We start from the raw sequence: 22,516 nt of genomic DNA on the forward strand, positions 1-22,516 counted from the left end.
TGACTGTAGGCAAGACACACTTCTCTTTGTACTCCTCACCTGGTTGCCCCCACACACGCCTGACACCATCTGAACCAAATAAGTTTATCTTGGTCTCATCAGACCACAGGAGATGGTTCCAGTAATCCATGTCCTTAGTCTGCTTGTCTTCAGCAAACTGTTTGTGGGCTTTCTTGTGCATCATCTTTAGAAGAGGCTTCCTTCTGGGATGACAGCCATGCAGACCAATTTGATGCAGTGTGCGGCGTATGGTCTGAGCACTGACAGGCCGACCCCCCCCCACCCCTTCAACCTCTGCAGCAATGCTGGCAGCACTCATACGTCTATTTCCCAAAGACAACCTCTGGATATGACGCTGAGCATGTGCACTCAACTGCTTTTGGTCGACCAAGGCCTAATCTGAGTGGAGCCTGTCCTGTTAAACCGCTGTATGGTCTTGGCCACCGTGCTGCTGCTCAGTTTCAGGGTCTTGGCAACCTTCTTATAGCCTAGGCCATCTTTATGTAGAGCAAAAATTATTTTTTCAGATCCTCCGAGAGTTCTTTGCCATGAGGTGCCATGTTGAACCTCCAGTGACCAGTATGAGAGAGTGAGAGCGATAACACCAAATTTAACACACCTGCTCCCCATTCACACCTGAGACCTTGTAACACTAATGAGTCACATGACACCGGGGAGGGAAAATGGTTAATTGGGCCCAATTTGGACATTGTCACTTAGGGGTGTACTCACTTTTGTTGCCTGCGGTTTAGACATTAATGGCTGTGTGTTGAGTTATTTTGAGGGGACAGTAAATTTACACTGTTATACAAGCTGTACACTCACTACTTTACATTGTAGCAAAGTCTCATTTCTTCAGTGTTGTCACATGAAAAGATAGAATAAAATATTTCCAAAAATGTGAGGGGTGTACTAACTTTGTGAGATACTGTATATACTATACAATCCCAAAAGTGGAGATATAATCAAGTGAAAAATCAATCCATATAAAGTTCAATCAGTCCTATGCAATATTAATCTCATTCAATTTTCAAAAAGCAGCAAGTTGATTGATGAGGTCCACCACCATGGAAAGAACACTCGTCATACGCCTCTTACCGAATGCGCTGGACCATAAATTATAATAGTCAAATAGGCATGTAATGGAGACCAGGAAGCCAGCATCAACATAGACATGGATGGCACTCAGCAGCAGGAACATGTAAATGTCAGGAAGATGGAAGAGACTGACATGGAGAAGCTCGTATAAACTTCTCAATGTATTTAAGAGTTATGAAAAAGTACCTTTCGGCAACTTGTGACATAGCAGAATTTGTGACATAGCAGAATTTGTGACATAGCAGAATTTGTGACATAGCAGAATTTGTGACATAGCAGAATTTGTGACATAGCTCCATCAACTTGCTGGATCTGTCATTCTGCTATGGCACAAGTTGCCAAAATTTACTTTTTCATAACTTTTAAATACATTGAGGCCGCCCAATTAGAGAGATGGTGGTCTGGGATAGTGACTGCACATCTTCACTTACCTCACGATTCGATGCGATTATGATTATTAGGGTCGCGATTCGATACAATTCGATTCCGCGATGCATCACGATTACTATGGGGACCCTTTTCTAAAGGGGGATCTATGGGGACCATTCTCTAAAGGGGGATCTATGGGGACCCTGCTCTAAAGGAGATCTATGGAGAGCCTGGGCCTGCCCTAAAGGGGATCCAGGGGAACTGAGCTCTAAAGGGGGATCTATGGGGACCCTGCTCTAAAGGAGATCTATGGAGAGCCTGGGCCTGCCCTAAAGGGGATCCAGGGGAACTGAGCTCTAAAGGGGGATCTATGGGGACCCTGCTCTAAAGGGGGATCTATGGAATAGATCCCCTTTAGTGCAGGGTCACCATAGATCCCCCTTTAGAGCAGGCCAGCGTCCCCAGAGATCCCCCTTTAGTATAGCAGGTCCCCCCCATAGATCCCCCTTTAGTAGAGCAGGTCCCCTCATAGATCCCCCTTTAGAGCAGGCGACATAGGGTCCTCCATATATTCCCTTTAGAGCAAACAAGGCACTAGGTAGGGTCCCCCACTTCTCCTTTAATGATCCATTCCAATTTTAAAGTCTGGAATCGCTGTTTAGGAGGACACTCACAATGCAGAATGAATGAAGAGTTGATTTACTCACGTGACGTCTCTTATGAGAAGCTGGAACCCGGGCGGGCTGGGGCATGCTGCGCACTGCTGAGACCGATCATGGCAGGCACGGGCATCAGGTTAGAAGAGTTACTTGATGCTAGTTGTAGTACCATAGGCCCTGGTAAGGAGGAATGCTGGGCTCTGTAGTGCCCCTAGTTGTAGTATAGCAGGCTCTGGTAAGGAGGAATGCTGGGCTCTGTAGTCCCCCTAGTTTTAGTATAACAGGCTCTGGTAAGGAGGAATGCTGGGCTCTGTAGTCCCCCTAGTTTTAGTATAACAGGCTCTGGTAAGGAGGAATGCTGGGCTCTGTAGTGCCCCTAGTTGTAGTATAGCAGGCTCTGGTAAGGAGGAATGCTGGACTCTGTAGTCCCCCTAGTTGTAGTATAACAGGCTCTGGTAAGGCGGAATGCTGGGCTCTGTAGTCCCCCTAGTTGTAGTATAGCAGGCTCTGGTAAGGAGGAATGCTGGGCTCTGTAGTCCCCCTAGTTTTAGTATAACAGGCTCTGGTAAGGAGGAATGCTGGGCTCTGTAGTGCCCCTAGTTGTAGTATAGCAGGCTCTGGTAAGGAGGAATGCTGGACTCTGTAGTCTCCCTAGTTGTAGTATAACAGGCTCTGGTAAGGAGGAATGCTGGACTCTGTAGTCCCCCTAGTTGTAGTATAGCAGGCTCTGGTAAGGCTCTGGTAAGGAGGAATGCTGGGCTCTGTACCACCATGTTTCACAGTGGGGATGGTGTGTTCAGGGTGATGTGTAGTGTTCATTTTCCCCCACACATAGCGTTTTGGTTTTAGGTAAAAAAATTCAATTTTGGTCTCCTCTGAGCAGAGCTCCTTCTTAAACATGTTTGCTGTGTCCCCCACATGGCTCCTCCCAAACTGCAAACAGGACTTCTTATGGCTTTCTTCCACCAATGGCTTTCTTCTTCTCACTCTTCCATAAAGGGCAGATTTGTGGAGCGCACAACTAATAGTTGTCCTGTGGACAGATTCTCCCCCCTGAGCTGTGGATCTCTGCAGCTCCTCCAGAGTTCCCAAGGGCCTCTTGGCTGCTTCTCTGATGAATGCTCTCCTTGCCCGGCCGGTCAGTTTAGGTGGACGGCCATGTCTTGGTAGGGTTGCAGTTGTGCCATACTCTTTCCATTATCCCATGATGGATTGAATAGCTCTCTGTTAGATGTTCAAAACTTGGGAGATTTTTTTTTATAACCTAACCCTGCTTTAACCTACTTTATCCCTGACCTGTCTGGTGTGATCCTTCATGATGCTGTTTGTTCACTAAGGTTCTCTAACAAACCTCTGAGGGCTTCACAGAACAGCTGTATTTATACTGAGATTAAATGGCACACAGGTGTAATGGATGTAATACTGGTTATATTAGTGAAATGCCTATTTCACCTTAGGCTCCTTTCACACTGTAAGTCCGTCAAACGGATTCCGCTTTTTCTCCGCCGATCCCCCGCTGAGCAGGAGAATGACAGCTGTGTCTCCGCACTGTGTGCGGAGACACAGCTGTCACAGCCCCATAGATCTCTATGGTGGAATCGGATGAGAACGGACCGTCGGTCCGTTCTCATCCGATCCGCTGGACGGATGGAAAATAGGGTTTCCATCCGTCCAGATTTGACGGATCGGATCGGGTGTCAACGGACATGTCTCCGCTGCCATCCGATGCCCCATATAGATGCATGGGGGGACCGTTCAGATCCGCCAAAAAAACGGACAGGCGGATCTGAACGGTCCGCCTGTGTGAAAGGGGCCTTATGGTGCATACCTTATGTATATATGTTACTGCTGAGATTTACTACCTTAGGGCTCTTTCACACGGGCGTTCCTTTTTTTTTGCCCGATCAGGTCCTTTTTTTTTTTTTGTAACGGACATGGATGACACTTGTGTCATCCGGTCCGTATGTCCGTTTTTTATCCCATCCGTTTGCGGATGAAAAACTGACATAATGCATGTCTATGTAAATACGGATGTCTGCGGATGACACCACTGACATCCGTTTTTGCTTCAGTTCCGTTTTTTGAAAGGAAGAAAAAATAGGGTTCTCCTCCGTTCAAAAAAACTGAACTGACAAAAAACGGATGTCCGAGGATGATCATCCGATGACATCCGTATTTACATAGAGATACATTATGTCTGTTTTTCATCCGCAAACGGATGGGATGAAAAACGGACATACGGAACGCCCGTGTGAAAGAGCCCTTACTCAAAATGCAATTAGATCACCCCTCCTTTTGTTGAAGCAAGATGGCGCTTGAACAGGGAGACTACACCCAAAATAAGACCTCGTTATGTCCTGGAAGGAAGACATAGACACATAGATACCCCAATCATCCAATCACCACCTTATATGTATTATATATGACTATTTCCTCAGTCTTTATAAAGATAAAAGCGGAACTAATAAAATCAGAATGAACTATTTTGACCACTGTCAGAGTATGATTTATTCAATGTGCGCACATTAATTCTCAAGTATTGGGAAGGCAGTAGATATATCTGAGGACTGTTCTGGTTCAAATCCAAAACACAGGTGGACTCTATTTACTAATTAGGTGACTTCTGAAGGCAATTAATTCCACTAGATTTTAGTTAGGGGGTATCAGAGTGAAGGGGGGTGAATACAAATGCAGCCACACTTTTCACAGATTTATTTGTAAAAAATGTTGAAAACCATTTATCATTTTCCTTCCACTTCACAATTATGGCCACTTTGTGTTGGTCTATCACATAAAATCCCAATAGAATAATTTTTTCAAGGCACTGTACATACACATACTAGGGCCAATTTAGATAGGAGCCCAATGAACCTCCTGGTGTGTCTTAGAGTCCTTTCACACGGGCGCTCCGTGTGTCCGCAAATCATCCTATTCTTTTGCGGATGATTTGCGGACATAATGTAAGTGAATGGCACTGCGGGTGTCAGCGGAATACCATCCGCTGACATCCGATTTTCCTCCTTTCAGTTCTGTTCCATTTTTTGGAACGGAACAGAACCCCATTTTTTCTTCCGTGTAAAAAACGGAAAGGAAGGAAAATCGGATGTCAGCGGTGTCATCCGCAGTGCCCATAGACTTACATTATGTCCGCATATCATCCGCAAACGGATGGGATGATATGCGGGCACACGGAGCAGATGACACAAGTGTCATCCACTCCGTGAAAAAAAAAAAAAAAGTCCCGCAGCGGACTTAAGCAGCAGAGCGGCCGTGTGAAAGAAGCCTTAGGAGTGTGAGAGGAAACGCACACAGGCACAGGGAGAACATGCAAGCTCCAGGCAGGTTAGGATTCAAACCCAACGCCTTGCGGAAGTGATAATCACTAAGCCACTGATCTGCCCCCTCATCTTTTCTACCCTTGCTATGTAACCCCAACATTCTAAAGATACAGCTTTTTTAATCCAGGTGGTGCGAGGGATCATACGTATCCATACAAGGTCCCAGCATGTTCTCCCCTTGCTAAGAGAGGGATTCAAACACACAAGCCATCCATGCCTTGGTTCCTTGCTGTCGGCTTTCGAAAAATGTTGTTTACTTGTTCTGTCAATTGATGAGCCATCGCCACCAGACAAACAACTGTATCGATCCCGAATACTTTTCAGGTCAGGGTGATAAAACTTTACGTTTCCCTTGATTTCTTAAGAATTCTTCTGTTGAGTCACGTAATTGCTCATCAGTTGTAAGTTGTTGAAGTTATTGGGTGTGGGTGGAATATTTTACTCACTTGTTGCATTATTGCCACTATTATGTTTAGAGATTCTTCTTCTCCACATACCGAGGTGACAGCGTCTTACAGATGATAATGAGCCTCATTATAGCCCACAAATAATGGGGGGTGGGGGGCAGGGAGCAGGTAAGTGGGTGGAAGAACAATGATGTCTCCATTTTTTTTGTTAGTTTTCCTTCTGTGCCGAATCATCTTCAGCAATTTACTGCAGTTTTCTCAACATTAGAGGCCTAGATGCATTTTTTTTTTTTAACCCTGCAAGACATTTGCATAATGTGTAGGGTGCATCGCATATCAGCACATTATCAAATACTTACCTTAAGTGCCGGTTCACATATGCGATGCGGGAACCCTGCAAATGCATTGCGCATTCAAATCACAGGCAATTCTATGCGAATGGCTGGGGGTGTCAATACAAAGTTAACGACACCCCCCAGATTAGTTCGCCTATCGCAGTGCAAACTGTGAGTTCAGACATGAATTGGATCGCATAAGTGTGAACCATCATGCGATTTGATTCTTCTGCGGACCCAAAAAAGGGTTCTGTACGTGTTTTGTCCGAATGCGATGCAAATTCAGCAATACAATCTGTATGGCTAAATTCGCATTGCACAGACATTGCATGTGAGTTGCAGAGCAGTGCACTCCGAATCACATGCGATGTCTGCAATCGCACTCCCCCTGTGGCAAATGGCCGCCCCCCACTAGCGGTCCCGCGAAGCGAAGCACAGTTACGTCGTTTCGCGGGACAGAGCCGACCTGCTGCACCAAATGTACTGCTGGTGATCGGCAAGTGGTTAAGGTGACCCATTAGGATTGGTGACTTTGCAGGTTCATTCTGATCCAGAAACATCTTATTCTGGGTTCACCCAAGCAGGCACGCTCCTGACCAGATTGGTCCCACCCTCTCCTGATTAGTTATTGGCAATCACAGCCAGTGAGCCAATCAGGAGTGCGAGTCCCCAGAGAGGCAAGGCTCTCGTGGACATCGCTGGATTGAGAGGGGGCTCAGGTAAGTAATAGAGGAGGCTGCTGCACACAGAAGGCTTTTTACCTTCATGCATGGAATGCACTTCTGCCTTCACAACCACTTTAACCCCTTGCCGTCAAATCACCTACCTTTACGTCATTTAGCTTCAAGTGGTGTACTGGGGATGATATGCAGCTACAGGTATCACACCGGTACCGTTTTTAAAGCTGACAGATGGCTTTCTAATTATGACAGCCAATGCGGCAAAGCAGCTGCTTGGCTGTTATTACATGCAGCGGGACGTCCCCCCCTCAACCACTCTGAGCCACCAGCTGGCACATCCCCCTGCTGGCCGGAGTCCTGAACAAAGCTGGATTTGACTTTGATCGGGTCTCCATTGTAAAAACGTCACTTCCAGTTTACTGGGCAGCCAACGGAGCCGATTTAAAAAAAAAAAGACAGGTCTTGGCGTTTTAACTACTTTTAACTGCAGTGGAGGGGTTTGGGGTCTTTTAGCTCCCAGATCCCTCCATAAAGAGGACCTGTCACCGTCTATTACTGTCACAAGGGATGTTTACTTTCTTTGTGACAGCAATAAAAGTTATCAGATTAATTTTTTTTAACCACTTGCCGACCACCTACAGTAATATTACTGCAGCAGAGCGACTCAGCTGTGTCCAGTCACCTAGTACTAGGTGACTGGAGTGCATGTGGTTTAGACACAGTGGGAGGCGGGCCGCAGGAGGAGAGGCAGCAATTGCCACCTTCCTGACGCAAACGTCCGGGAAACGGAGAGAAGACCCGCCTTCTTATGCAAACAAAGACAGGCAGGGACAGATCAGAAGTTTCAGCTAAGCTACGATCTGTCTGTACCTGTCACAGAACCCTCCCCCCCCCCCCCCCACACTTAGTAAGCATATAGGCATACATTAACCCCTTTGATCACCCACAGGGTTAACCCCTTCCCTGCCACTGGCATTAGTACAGTGACAGTGCATATTTTTAGCGCTGATTACTGTAGTAATGTCACTGGTCCACCCAAAAGTGTCAAAAATGTCACTCTGGGGTCCGATCTGTCCACCACAATGTCGCAGTGAACCGAGAAGTAAACATGTCGGCTGTGCCACCGGTGAGCGGGCGGTGCTGCAGGGGCTTCGTTCTAAGGTTTGCTCAAAACTTAAAGCGCCTACAAACAATGCAATATTTTTATGGAATAATATAATTTTTGTAAGAACTTACTGTCCTCTGACAGATGCAGCACTCAATAGTTTCTTCACCAATGGGTAATGCGCCATCTACAGGAGTAGACTACCCATTGGTGAAGAAATTATGGAGAGCTGCGTCTGTCAGAGGACGTAAGAGAAATGTATTTTATTCTTTTTACTAGTAATGGTGGCGATCAGCGATTTTTAACGGGACTGCGACATTGCGGTGGACAAATCGGACACTAACTTGAGATCTTGACATTTTTTTGGGACCAGTGACCCTAATACAGTGATCAGTGCTAGCTAAAAAAAACAAATACACTCTCACTGTATTAACTGCACTGGCAGGGAAGGGGTTACCATCAGGGGCAACCAAAGGGTTAAGTGTGTCCCTAGGGGGTGGTTACTAACTGTAGGGGGGAGTTTAATGATTGGGGAAGACAGAGATCTGGGTTTTTGCTTAGCAGGAACACAAGATCTCCATTTTGTCCCCTTGCAGAACAGCAATCTGCCTTGCTTACATAAGCAGATCGCCAATCTGCCTCTCCTGGGAATGATCGAAGGTGGCGGTCTGCCGGATCCGTTGATTGGCATCTCCTCTAGCTAATCGCAGCGCAAAGGCGACTCTGAAGGCGTGATTGTGCCATCTAGTGGTCATTGAAAAAAACAACATACAGGTACATTGTTTCGCACAATAGTGCCACTTTGCCACGGTATATACACGGCGGCTGGGTGGCAAGTGGTAAATAGGGAAGGGTTATAACTGGTGTCAGGTTATTGGTATTTCCCTGTCCTGGTGAGGATCAGTCCCCTCATTTCTTGCCATGGAGGAAGATGGAGTAGAATCTCCCCAGTGAGAAAACAGACAGCAAAAAGATTAAAAAGGAACGCAGATTGCCAAAATGTACCAGCTTCCTTCTTGAATACGTTGCTGCCACCATACGTATGTGTACGGCCTGACAGCAAGTTTCAGGCTGATGCAGGCAGCTGTACAGCCAACTGCTCACTTCCACACACTGGAAAAGCGTCTCTCCCGCTGCTGCCCGTGGTCGTTCCCAGGCTCGGCTGTTATGGTTGGAATTGTTTCATACAGAGATGGAGGGAAAATCTGTTCCCCCACCTCCTCTATGACTTATGAAGCCGCAAGAAACAATGATTTTGGCACTTCAGGTTTCAGAGTGGTCATTCCCTGGAAGCAGCCAGTTAACCTCCTGCCGACCACCTGCTGCAGATATACTGCGGCAAGGTGGCTCGGCTACGTGAATCGCCTTAACCATACCAGCGAGTGTGGGGGTGCAAGCGCGACGATTCGCGAGGGGGGTAGCTGATCTGCGTAGCCGGCGGCAGCGATTGCCGCTGGGCACCCGCGATCACTCCCCGGGTAGACAGAACAGAGGTCTACCATTATAAACACAGCAGACCGTTGTTCTGTCAGCAATCAACACAGAGCTCCTCCTATTTAGGAACACATGTCCCTGTGATAATTCCATAAGCCCATCCCCCTCACAGTTCAAAAACACCTCCTAGGGAAACATTTAACACTTTGATCACCCCTGGTGTTAACCCCTTCCCTGCCAGTGTCATTAGTACAGTGACAGGGCATATTTTTAGCACTGATTACTGTAGTGATGTCACTGGTCCCCCCAAAAGTGTCAAAAATGTCAGTTAGGGGTCCGATCTGTCCGCCGCAATCCCACTAAAAATCGCAGATTGCCGCCATTACTAGTAAAAAAAATAAATAATAAAAATAACATAAATCTTTCCCGTAGTTTGTAGACGTGATAACTTTTGCTCAAACCAATCAAAATACACTTATTGGGATTTTTTTTACAAAAAATGTGTAGCAGAATACAAATTGGCCTAAAATGATGAAAAAAAATTGATTTTTAATTGTTTTTTTTATTGGAAATGTTATATAGCAGAATGTGAAAAATATTGTTTTTTTTTTTCAATATTGTCGCTCTTTTTTTGTTTATAGCGCAAAAAATAAAAATTTGCACAGGTGATCAAATACCACCAAAAGAAATCTCTATTTGTGGGGAAAAAAGGCATCAATTTTATTTAGGTACAGCATGGCATTACCATGCAATTGTCCGTTAAAGTAACGCAGTGCCGAATGGCAAAAAAATGGCCTGGTCATTGAGGGGGTAAAACCTTTCGGTCCAGAAGTGGTTAAGTATTATAGCACAATTTCTTATTGAACCAGAATACATATTACTGGTATCACCATCATCCCTCATATATAGGTTGGGATCCACCAAATAAGCACAGCAATAATGAACATGTAAGATTTCCTAATTCCCAATTATCCACTGGTGGCTACTTAGAGGGGTGATGATGTCCAGCTTAACATGTTTTGCGTTGAGTACGCTTCTTCAGGAACTAAAGGGTTAAAATTACTTTTGTCTGTTATGTTAAAACTGTCATACCATCTCCTTTAACCACTTCCCGCCCTTCATACTGTATAGCAAAATGACGGCTGCAAAGTGATTGCTCTATCCTGACTGTGCGTCACCTGACACACCGCATTTCCGATCCCGGTAAAGAGCCCATGACGTAGGCTCTTTACCATGTGACGAGCTGTGTCCAATCACAGCTGGACACATAGTAAATAGGAAGTGCCGTTGATCGGCTTTCCTCAGTTCGTGTCTGACAGGCGCGAGTAGAGGTGAGCCGATCGGCGGCTCTCCTGATAGTAAGGGGGTCTGTGCTGGTAATCAGTGCATTGGTTACCAGTGCGGACTTTGGGGGATGCCGCTAGAGCCACCAGGGATTGCCCACCCATGGCCACCAGGATGCCAATCAGTGCTCAGGGAGCCTGTCAGTGCCCTCCTTATCAGTGCTGCCCATCATTGCCATCTATCAGTGCTGCTCACCAGTGCCCATCATTGCCATCTATCAGTGCCGCCCACCAGTGCCTATCAGTGATGCATATCAGTGCCCATCAGTGCCGCCTATCAGTGCCCATCAGTGCCGCCTATCAGTGCAGTGCCCATCAGTGCCGCCTATCAGTGCCCATCAGTGCCACCTATAAGTGCCCATCAGTGCCATCTATCAGTGCCCATCAATGCTGCACATCAGTGCTACCTATCAGTGCCACATATCAGTGCCCATCAGTGCTGCATATCAGTGCCACCTATCAGTGCTGCATATTAGTGCTTCATATTCCGTGACTCCTCATCAGTGCCTGTCAGTGCAGCTTCATCAGTGATCGTCAGTGCAGGAAAAAACATATTTATTTACAAAATTTTATAACATAAACAAAGAAACGTTTTTTTTTCAAACTTTTCGGTCTTTTTTTATTTGTTTAGCAAAAAAGAAAAAACCTTGCGGTGATCAAATACCACAAAAAGAAAGCTCTATTTGTGGGGGAAAAAAATGACATAAATGTGGTGTAGGTACAGTGTTGCATGACCGCGCAATTGTCATTCAAAATGCAACAGCGCTAAAAGCTGAAAATTGGCCTGGGCAGGAAGGGGAGGGGGGGTGAAAGTGCCCTGTATTGAAGGGGTTAAAGAATATTTTAGTTTGCCACATAGATGATGTCCTCTCGATCTCCATTGGATACAGACATTGACCTTGTGTTGGAGTGGAGCGCTCACGTCCTTGTTCTTTCACTCATCTATGAAATACATGAGAGGTCTGTGTACCTCGATCTCACAGGATGAACAGCCACTGATCAATACTTTATTTTAGCACGGACTGTTCTGAGTTCCCATGATTTCTGTGGGTGGAAGTCGCCAAGGGTAACAATGTAAGAATAGCAGAATCACTGAATCAGCTCTGACCAAGATTCGAGCCCGCCTGGAAGAAATGGGGCAGATGGGAAAAGAGCAAGCAATGGATGAGCTGTAGAGAAGCGTTAAATCACAACCTCCCGAGATCCCAGAATCTCCATATCAGTATGACACACACAGCATTGGGGCTCCATAAATTAGCAGCAACCAATGAATGCACAGGTGAAGACAACGAAGATTTTATGGAAGACGTATGGCTGCCTTCGTTTTATTGACTAAACCCTTGGAAAAGCATACATTTCTGACTTTGTGAACGATAATACCATAGGGCCACCATGCCAGTTCTCAGATTGTGGTGACACTGGTCCAGGGCTGGGAGAAGGACATCTAAAGCCCAGGGCAAACATTAAAAACTGCACCCCCCCCCCCCAAGATGTATGAGCATTATGTGCCAGAAAAAATCCCCCCCCCAAGATGTATGAGCATTATGTGCCAGAAAAAATCCCCCCCCCCAAGATGTATGAGCATTATGTGCCAGAAAAAATCCCCCCCCCCCCAAGATGTATGAGAATTATGTGACAGAAAAAATCCCCCCCCCCCAAGATGTATGAGCATTATGTGCCAGAAAAAATCCCCCCCCCCCAAGATGTATGAGAATTATGTGACAGAAAAAATCCCCCCCCCCAAAAAAAAAAAAAAAAATGGAGCACTGATCTTCATGCTTACCCCTAAGCATAAATCCCCCCTCTTCCCAGTAGAAATCTGCCCCTCTGACCCCTGCCAGCAGAAATATTTGCCCCCCCCCATCACCCCTTCAAGCTCAAATCCTCTCTCTCTACAAACCCCCCCCCCCCCAAATCCTCTGCCCACTCTGAATACCCACTTCCAGCACAAATTCTATATCTCAACCCCCCCCCTCAAAAAAATTTCCCCTTCTAGCATAAGTATCATCCCTACCAGCACGCATTCCCCCCCCCCCCCCCCCCCCACCAAAAAAAAAAATCCCCTCTTAGCACAAATGCCTTACCCCCTCTACCATATCACCTCTTCTAGCATAAACAATCAAATACCCCCTCCTAGCACAAATCCTCTCCCCCCCACCCCAATATAAATCCCACTAAATCACCATTCCTAGCACACACCCCTCATTTCCCCTTCTAGAACAAATTTTATTCCCTTCCCTCCAAATTCCTCCTCCCAACACAAATCCCCCCCCCCCCCCATCTCCTCAAGGTGCCTCTTCTGCCCACCCCTTGTCCCGGCCCTGCACTGGTCTATGGGACTAGTCATCTAACTGGGTACAGCATGCATAGTGAAGGTCTAGTGCAGGGCTCTCCAAACTTTGGACCTCCAGTTGTTTAGGAACTACAATTCCCATCATGCTTAGTCATGTCTGTGAATGTCAGAGTTTTACAATGCCTCATGGGACTTGTAGTTCCGCAAACAGATGGAGGGCCGTAGTTTGAAGATCCCTGCTCTAGTGTGAAAGTAAAGGCAGATAGGTCTGGGATTAAAGGGAACTTGTCATAAGAAAAATATGGGGCTGGCATGGTTGGCTCATCCATACACAATAGACTGCAGCCAGGGTGAAAACAACTGTGGTTGGGCAAAGATTTCTAAACTGTCCAATCGCCATTCCCTCTAGATATCATAATCCTGTGGAGTCTGTAGGTAGCTTACAGAGTCGTTGTCCAATTTTGGTGAAAATTATTGGATTTTATTTTGGATTTTGAGATCATCATCTAATGTTGTTGGTCACTTTGACACCTACCCACGACGCCTAAAGTGGAACTTCACTCTCTCAATCAACATTGACAATTTTTAATCCTTTTTCTGCTTGCATTAGTAAATAGATAGGAAGGTATATTCTATTCACTTCAAACTTTTTTTTTCTCAGTAACTTCCTGATTTTTGGCCTACGCCAAAATGATGTCACACATCCCAGGAGTCTTCAGGAGGGGAGGAAGGGGTTTCTCAGCTAAGCACACCCTCCTGCCTGCATGTCTGAGCTAACGGCAGATGGACTACAGGAAGTAAATGCGCCACGAATCATCTGCCCTTACTCAAGATGGCCGCAACCAGAAATGCAATGTTTTTCAAAATGGTTTCAAAGTAATTTCTCAGCAAAATAAATCATGGAGACATGGATAGATGGGGGAGTTTGCTTTGAATATAAAAAATGAATTCAACTGCATTATTGATTTGTGGTGCTCTGCTGCAGTGTAGTCCCTCGGGAAGGTCTGGTGTGAAAGTAAAAGCAGGCATGTCTGGCATTAAAGGGAGCCTGTCGTAAGAGAAATATGGGGCTGGAATGGTATTCTCATCCATTTACAACAGAAGGCAGTCAGGGTGTAGACAACTGTGGATGGACAAGGTTTTTTAAACTGTTAAATTGCTATTCCCTCTAGATATCATGGTCCTGTAAAAGTTGTAGGTGGCTTTTAAAGTCATTGTCCAATTTGAAAGAAAACAATTGAATTTTGAGACCATTATCTAATGTTGTTGGTCACTTTGACACCTATCTATGACGCTTAAGGTAAACACATTGGATATCATCCAATCTTTGTGATCAATGTACAAGCTGTATGGATCCCTCGGTCTTGTTTGGAGAGGAACACGGGCACCCTTCAGCTTAGAAGTGCTTTTAACACAGAAGATGGCTGGAGGATCTTAGTTCTCTGCACCAAATTCATCCCAAAGGTGTTCAGTAGGGTTTAGGTCAGGGCTCTGTGAAGGACACTCAAGTTCCTTCACACTAAACTGGTCACACCATGTCTTTATGAAGACCTGGCTCATTTCAATTCATCCCAAAGGTGTTCAGTAGAGTTGAGGTCAGGGCTCTCTGCAATGCACTCTAAACTGGTCACACCATGTCTTTATGGAGTTTGACATCTCATTCCAAAAACCATGGCCAGCATTATTGAGTTCTCCCATGGTTGTTAACCGCTTGAAGACCGCCGCACGACTATTAACTGTGGCGGTCAGCCCCTCACAGGCAAAGTGACGTAGTACGACCGTCGCTCGCCTGTGAGGCTCTAGGGGGCAAGCGTGCGCCGCCGGAGGCACTCTCCCGCCCCCGCTCGTTCCCTAAGCAGTCCGCGCGAGTGACTGGTGGACCCGATGTCCGCCGGTCACTTGCGATCTCCCCGTGGAGAGGGAGAAAGGCAGGCGGCTGATGTAAACACAACCGCCTGTCATTTTCCCCTGTGTAAGAACAAGATCATACGGTCCTGCTATGTAGGATTGTATGTCTCTGTTGTTACATCACTAGCCACACCCCTTTACAGTTAGAATCACGCCCCTAGGGACACACTTAACCCCTTGCTCTCTAATAAAGTTAACCCCTTCCCTGCCAGTGTCATTTTTACAGTAACAGTGCATATGTATAGCACTGATTACAATAGAAATGTCACTGGTACCCCCAAAAGTGTCAAAAATGTCAGTCAAGGGTCCGATCTGTCCGCCGCAATGTCGCAGTACCGCAAAAAAAAAAAAAAAAAAACGCAGATCGCCGCCATTACTCGTTAAAAAAAAACACCAAAAATGACAGAAATCTTTCCCTTAGTAAACGCAATAACTTTTGCGCAAACCAATCAAAATACGCTTATTGCGATTTTTTTTTTTACCAAACATATGTAGCAGAAAACAAATTGGCCAAAAATGTTTAAAAAAATTTGATTTTTACATTTTTTTGGGGGGAATTTCATATAAAAAAATTTGAAAAATATTGTTATTTTTTCAAAATGTACGCTTTTTTTGTTTATAGCGCAAAAAGTAAAAATCGCACAGGTGATCAAATACCACCAAAAGAAAAACTGAATTTTTGTAAGATCTTACCTGTAAAATTCCTTTCTCTGAGTCCTCCGACAGTCGCCGCCACTTCATATTCATCACTAATGGGGGTTATTGACCTTTGCTCCGCAGGAGTAGCTAGGCAACAAAATAGTTAATATCAAAGCTTTTAGCATATCCCACCCCTAGGGGGTTGTCCCCTCAGTCAATACCTCCCTGCTTCCTGCATTCCCAACTCAGTTTCAGTAGCATAGCAGTAGAGTACATAAACAAACCCCAAAAGAGGGGCGGGGGCGGCGGCTGTCGGAGGACTCAGAGAAAGGAATTTTACAGGTAAGATCTTACAACAATTCCGTTTTCTCTTACGTCCTCCGACAGTCGCCGCCACTTCATATTCATCACTAATGGGGACGTCCCATAGCAGTGTAGACATAAGAGGGGCGGGAAAAAACGCAGCAGCGCCTAAAGCAACGCAGAACCCACATCAGAGAAAGGAACCTTACCAAGTAAGGAAACCAACTGGGCAACAGGAAAAAAACGAGCTCAACAGGAGCAACAACCCAGGAAAACAAGTAACCTAGGGATAAAGACATCCCAACAGCCAAGGACCCAAACAAGGGACCCTAAGGCACTGCCGCACTAAGAACTTTGCGGCCAAAGGAAGCATCTGCCGATGCCTGAACATCCACCTTGTAGAATTTTGAGAAGGTGTGAACTGACGACCAAGTCGCCGCCTTACACACCTGGGCCACAGAAGCCTGATGACGATAGGCCCAAGACGTACTCAGAGACCTGGTAGAGTGCGCCTTCACAGGGAAAGGGGGAACCTTCCCCTTCAAAGCATAGGCTTGCACAATGGTCTGTCTGATCCATTTGGCGATGGTCGCAGCCGACGCTGCCATGCCCTTCCGAGGACCCTCTGGAAGAACAAAAAGAGAATCCGACTTGCGAAAGGATTTTGTCAATGACAGGTAAACCCTGATCGCCCGAACAACATCCAAGGAATGTAAAGCCACCTCCCTTGGATGCTTAGGCTTCGCGCAAAGCGAAGGCAAGACAATGTCCTCATTGAGGTGAAATTCCGAGATCCTCTTCGGAAGAAAAGAAGGGTTAGGTCATAAGACCACCTTATCCAGGTGAATCACCAAGTAGGGAGAGCTGCAGGACAAGGCCGCCAGCTCCGATACCCTGCGAGCCGAAGTGATTGCCACCAAAAAGGCAACCTTCTTAGACAAGAGAGACAACGAGATCTCCCTGATCTTCTCAAAGGGAGCATGTTGTAATACGGACAGAACAAGGTTCAAGTCCCATGGAGGTAAAGGATTCCTCCGAGGAGGAGCCAAGTGACGCACCCCTTGAACAAAGGTGCTAACCAAAGAATTAGATGCCACATGACGTTGAAAAAGAACGGCCAGCGCAGAAATCTGCCCCTTAATCGTGGCCAACGCCAAACGCTGGTCTACTCCAGTTTGGAGGAAAGCCAACACTCTCGATACCGAGTACGAGCGAGGGGAATACCCCCTGGACTCACACCAGGCAAAATACGCCTTCCAAGTACGGTAGTAAATCTTCCCCCGAAGAGGCTTTTCTAGCCTTGATCAAAGTAGGAATGACCTCTGGGGAGAGACCCCTATCCTTCAGGACCTGGTTTTCAACAGCCAGGCCGTTAAAGCCAGCGACTGTAAAGCAGGATGGAAGATCGGTCCTTGAGACAGAAGATCTTCTCGAAGAGGCAGACGCCACGGAGTGTCGACCGCCAGATTCACAAGGTCTGCGTACCAAGACCGGCGAGGCCAGTCCGGTGCCACCAGAATCACCGTGCGCGGTTTCCGAGGCCAACCTGCGAAGGAACCTGGACAGCAGCTGAATTGGTGGAAAGGCATACATCAGACGATACTGACTCCAACGCGTCTGAGGCGTCTGCCCGAGGATCGCGCGTCCTTGCTACGAACCTTTCCACCTTGTTGTTTAGACGAGACGCGAACAGGTCCACATCTGGGGACCCCCTCTTCGCGCACAGCATCTGAAAGACATCCAGGTGAAGGGACCATTCCCCCTGGTCCAGGGTCTGGCGACTCAGATAATCCGCCTGCCAGTTCTCCACTCCTGGAATGTGAACTGCCGTTATAGCCGGGACGTGCGTCTCGGCCCAAGACAGAATGTCGGCCACTTCCCAAGCCACGCGGGCACTCCTGGTGCCCCCTTGGTGGTTGATGTAGGCCACCGCTGTGGCATTGTCCGTCTGCACCCGAACCGGACAGCCGTGAAGCCTGTCCGTCCAACGCAGAAGGCAGAGATGTATCGCTCGCAATTCCAGAATGTTGATCGGAAGGGAGGATTCCTCCCCCGACCAAGTCCCCTGGGCGGACAGAACGCCCAGGACACCACCCCAGCCCGACAGGCTGGCATCCGTGGTGATCACCGTTCCACGACAAAGAAAAGACTTGCCCCCCGACACCGCCGGGGACTGGAGCCACCACAAAAGACCCCTTCGGGTGAGGCGACTCAATGAAATCCGCAGATCCAGAGATTGCGGACGCCCGTCCCACTTGGCCAGGACCTCCGCCTGAAGATCCCGTGTGTGAAACTGGACGAAGGGGATCGCCTCGAAAGCCGAGACCATCAATCCCAGACAACGCATACACGTCCGGAGGGACGAGCACTGATTGTCCCTGAGGGACTTGACCTCGTCCTGAAGTGTCCGGAGCTTGTCTTCCGGCAGGAAGACCTTCGCTTGAACAGAGTCCAGTATCATTCCCAGGTAGGGAAGACGAACGGACGGACACAACGTTGACTTTGGGAAATTTATCGTCCAACCGAACTCCTGCAGAGTCTGCATCGTGATGGACGGGTCGTTCACCAGGCCCTGACTGGTCGCAGACCGAATCAAGATATCGTCCAGATACCCCAAGACAGAGATGCCCTGGGCTCTCAGTAAAGCCAGGACCGGCGCAAGCACCTTGGTGAAAACCCGCGGAGCCGAAGCGAGACCGAAGGGTAACGCCACAAATTGGTAGTGATCCTCCGCAATGGCGAATCGAAGGTACCTCTGGTGACCCTCGAAAATTGGAATGTGAAGATACACATCCTTCAAATCGATGGAGGCCATGAATTCCCCCGGAACCAGGGCAGCCACCACCGAGCGCAGGGATTCCATGCGAAATTTGCGAACCCGCACAAAGTGGTTCAGAGCTTTCAAGTCCAGAATCGGACGTACCTTGCCCTCCTTTCTGGGCACAGTGAACAGATTGGAATAGAACCCCCGAAACCTTTCCCGATGAGGCACCGGAACCACCACTCCCTGGGCCCGCAGGTCCCGCACCGCCAGGTGCAGATCCCGCAAGCGCTCCGGAGTCAGCTGAAGGTTTGAGGGGAAAAATCTGCCCGCTGGCCGAGAGAGAAACTCGATCTTGTAACCAGATCGAACAATTTCCTGAACCCACCTGTCCCGAATGCGGTCCAGCCAGGGTTGAAGAAAACCGAGCAAACGTCCCCCCACCCCAGAACTGGGTGAGGGCGTCTCTTCAGGCCGTATTGTTATGGGCAGCGGACCCGGACTGGCCGGACTTCTGCTTACCCGTCCACGGCTTCTTCTGGGAGCCTTGGCCCTTGAAGGGCTTGCCCTTATAGTGCGACCTAAAGGCACGAAAGGAACCCTGAGAGGGTCTAAACGAGGCATTCTTCTTACCACAAACAAACTTATTCTTGTGAGGTTGGGGCAAGAGAGTGCTCTTACCCCCAGAAATACCCTTTATCAGAGTATCCAAAGATTCGCCAAAAAGGCGAGATCCCGCGTAGGGCAAGTTAGCTAAAGTCTTGCGAGAAGATTGGTCAACAGACCAACATTTCAGCCATATCAGGCGACGGTTCAATACCGCCACACTGGAAAGACGCGCAGCCAAAGGGACCAAATCTATGTCCGCATCACACAAATAAATGACACCCTGATGAATCTGATCCACCATAGCCAAAGTTGCCGGCGGGGCAGAGTCAGCCACCAGGGTGCGCCTGAGCACCTGTGTCCAATCCGCAATAGCTTGTGCTGCCATAATGGAAGCAAAAATAGGCTTCAGCATAGAGCCAGCAACCGTATAAGAATGATGGGCCAGAGACTCCAATCTTCTGTCCGTCGGGTCCCGGAACACCAGGGTATCCTCAGCAGGGATCGCAGTGGATTTATTTAAAATCACCACTGCATGATCCACCTGAGGCGGCACACACCAGCGCTCATCAGTGGCGGGTGTAAATGGATAACGCAGCTTGAACCTACTCGGCACAGCAAAAGGCTTTTTTAAATTGCGCCATTGCTCATCAACCGCGCGCTGAAATTCCGTAGAGCAAGGAAAAACCTGCGATGTTTTGCGTTTCCTTTGCGTCCCATAAGAGGACATCAAAACAGGAGGACACGGTTCATCCTGCAAATGCAGCGTTTGCTTGATAGAAGCAACCAACTCATCCATGAGTGCAAGCTCTTCAGACGAGCCAGGGGGAGAATTATCAACCCCTTCCACCTCAGTCTCCCCCTCAGACCCCACAAGGTCTAGAGATGAGTGAGACCCTGAGAAGGGCACTCCAGCCATGGCAGCCCCATCGTCCTCTGAATCAGAGGAAATAGACACCCTGGGCCGTTTTGTGGATCGATCAGCCACCAGCATCTGCACCTGGGCAGAAAAATTTGCCACAATAGTAGCCAGATCAGCCCCCTCGGGGGAAGCAGCAGCCCCTTGGCCCCCCACCAAGGCAGGAGGAAACTTGCAATCCTGAGAATCCATGCCCCAGTAGTATTAGGAAAAAAGGAGTACTGCCCCTTTAAGATCACGGCGAGCGTAGCCCACCGCACCCACTGAATACACCGACCCCCACAGGGATAAGAACACTAGGCAAGGAATACAGGAAAATGGAAAGGTAAAAACCTGAAGAGATCACACAGGCTGCTGCCACCGATCGCTGTCCCAGAGCAAAAGGAAGTGATGCAATGACTGACCGCCCCTGTAAAGCCTATGTAAGGCTACACAAACATGGCCGCTCGGCTGAGGATTTCATAGGCAAATAGAAAATAGCACGACATGTGGCCTGATCGATCGCCGCCAAAATGGCGGCGTTTGGCGCCAAAACGCCACGCCTCACCACACAGGACCGGCCATCACAATACTGCCGCAAAAAAATGGCGGGTCGCCGCAGCGATCGCCGCACCGCATGCCCAAAATCAGACTGCTTCATATATGCATTAAGCAGAGCAGGAGAGCCCCCCCCCCTCGCAGCCCACACACAGGCAGTAATTCCACACAGGAACTGACAGGGAGCTCAGCAACCACACAGACATGCAGGGTCACACAGTCCCAGACTGACACCCAATAGACAGGTCCCCACATAGAGATACACTTACCAGTCCGGATGGCGTGGGGAGCCTGCTCCAGCGACCAAACCGCTGTACTGAGGACAGGGAGTGTCGCAGCCGTGATGCAGTGGAACTGCGGTGCGAAACCGCAATGGCGTCCAGTGAGGTAGCCACCTCACAGATAGCATCCCTGCAGCGAACAGGGATGGGTCGTTCAATGTGCCAGGGAAACCTGTGCAGAACGCTCGATGGCAGGCTGGGAAGCCCCTGGCCCTGAGCCCTGGGATCCAGGGTGGCCAGTCCGAGACCCAGGTCTGCACGATCATCTTCATCAGAAGAAGCTAACTAATGCTGAAAATAAACAGCTAAGTAAAAGAAAGAGAAAAAAAACTCCAAATAAAATCAAAAAGAGAAAAGAAGCTGAGAGCCCCAGCACAGGAACAGCCAGCCTACTCCTAAGCTAGGCATTAGAAACTGAGTTGGGAAATGCAGGAAGCAGGGAGGTATTGACTGAGGGGACCACCCCCTAGGGGTGGGATATGCTAAAAGCTTTGATATTAACTATTTTGTTGCCTAGTTACTCCTGCGGAGCAAAGGTCAATACCCCCCATTAGTGATGAATATGAAGTGGCGGCGACTGTCGGAGGACGTAAGAGAAAGCTCTGTTTATGGGAAAAAAAGGACGTCAATTCTATTTGGGTACAGTGTCGCACGACCGTGCAATTGTCTGTTAAAGTCACGCAGTGCCGAATCGCAAAATAGGGCCTGGTCAGGAAGGGGGGTAAAATCTTCCGGGGCTTAAGTGGTTAATGTACACGTACCCTCCTTTGTAGGTATAACATTCTTCACTCTTCTGGGAAAACTTTACACAGGATTTTGGAGGGTGTATGTGGGAATTTGTGGCCATTTTAGAGCCCAGGTACTAATGTTGGATGAGAAGACCTGGATCACAATTGGCCTTCAAATTCATCCCAAAGGCGTTCAGTAGGGTTGGGGTCAGGGCTCTGCGCAGAACACTCATGTTCTTCCATTTGAAGTTGAGAAGACCTGGCTCATTCCAATTCATCCCAAGGTGTTCAGTAGGGTTGAGGTTAAGGCTTTGAAAGCCACTCAAGTTCTTCCACACCAAAATCCTCAAGTCATGTCTTTGTAGAGATGTTGGATAAAAAGACCTGGCTCATTCCAATTCATCCCAAAGGTATTCAGTAGGGTTGAAGTCAGGGCTCTGTGCAGGACAGTCGAGTTTCTCCACACCAAACTGGTCAAACCATGTCTTTATGGAGAGGGCATCTCATTCCAAACGCCATGGCCAGTATTACTGAGTTCTCCAATGCCCATTAATATACAGTTAACCTCCATTTTGGCTATAACACCCTTCACTCTTCTGGGAAGACTTTAATAAGATTTTGGAGGGTGCCTGTGGGAATGTGTGGCCATTTGTGAGATCAGGTACTGACATTGAATGAGAAGACCTGGATCACAATCAGCATTCCAATTCATCCCAAAGTTGTTCAGTAGCGTTTAGATCAGGGTTCTTTGCAGGACAGTCCAGTTCCTTCAC

This window comes from Pelophylax lessonae, assembly GCF_965119305.1.
Source record: "Pelophylax lessonae genome assembly, chromosome: 5".
NCBI classification, from domain to species: domain Eukaryota; kingdom Metazoa; phylum Chordata; class Amphibia; order Anura; family Ranidae; genus Pelophylax; species Pelophylax lessonae.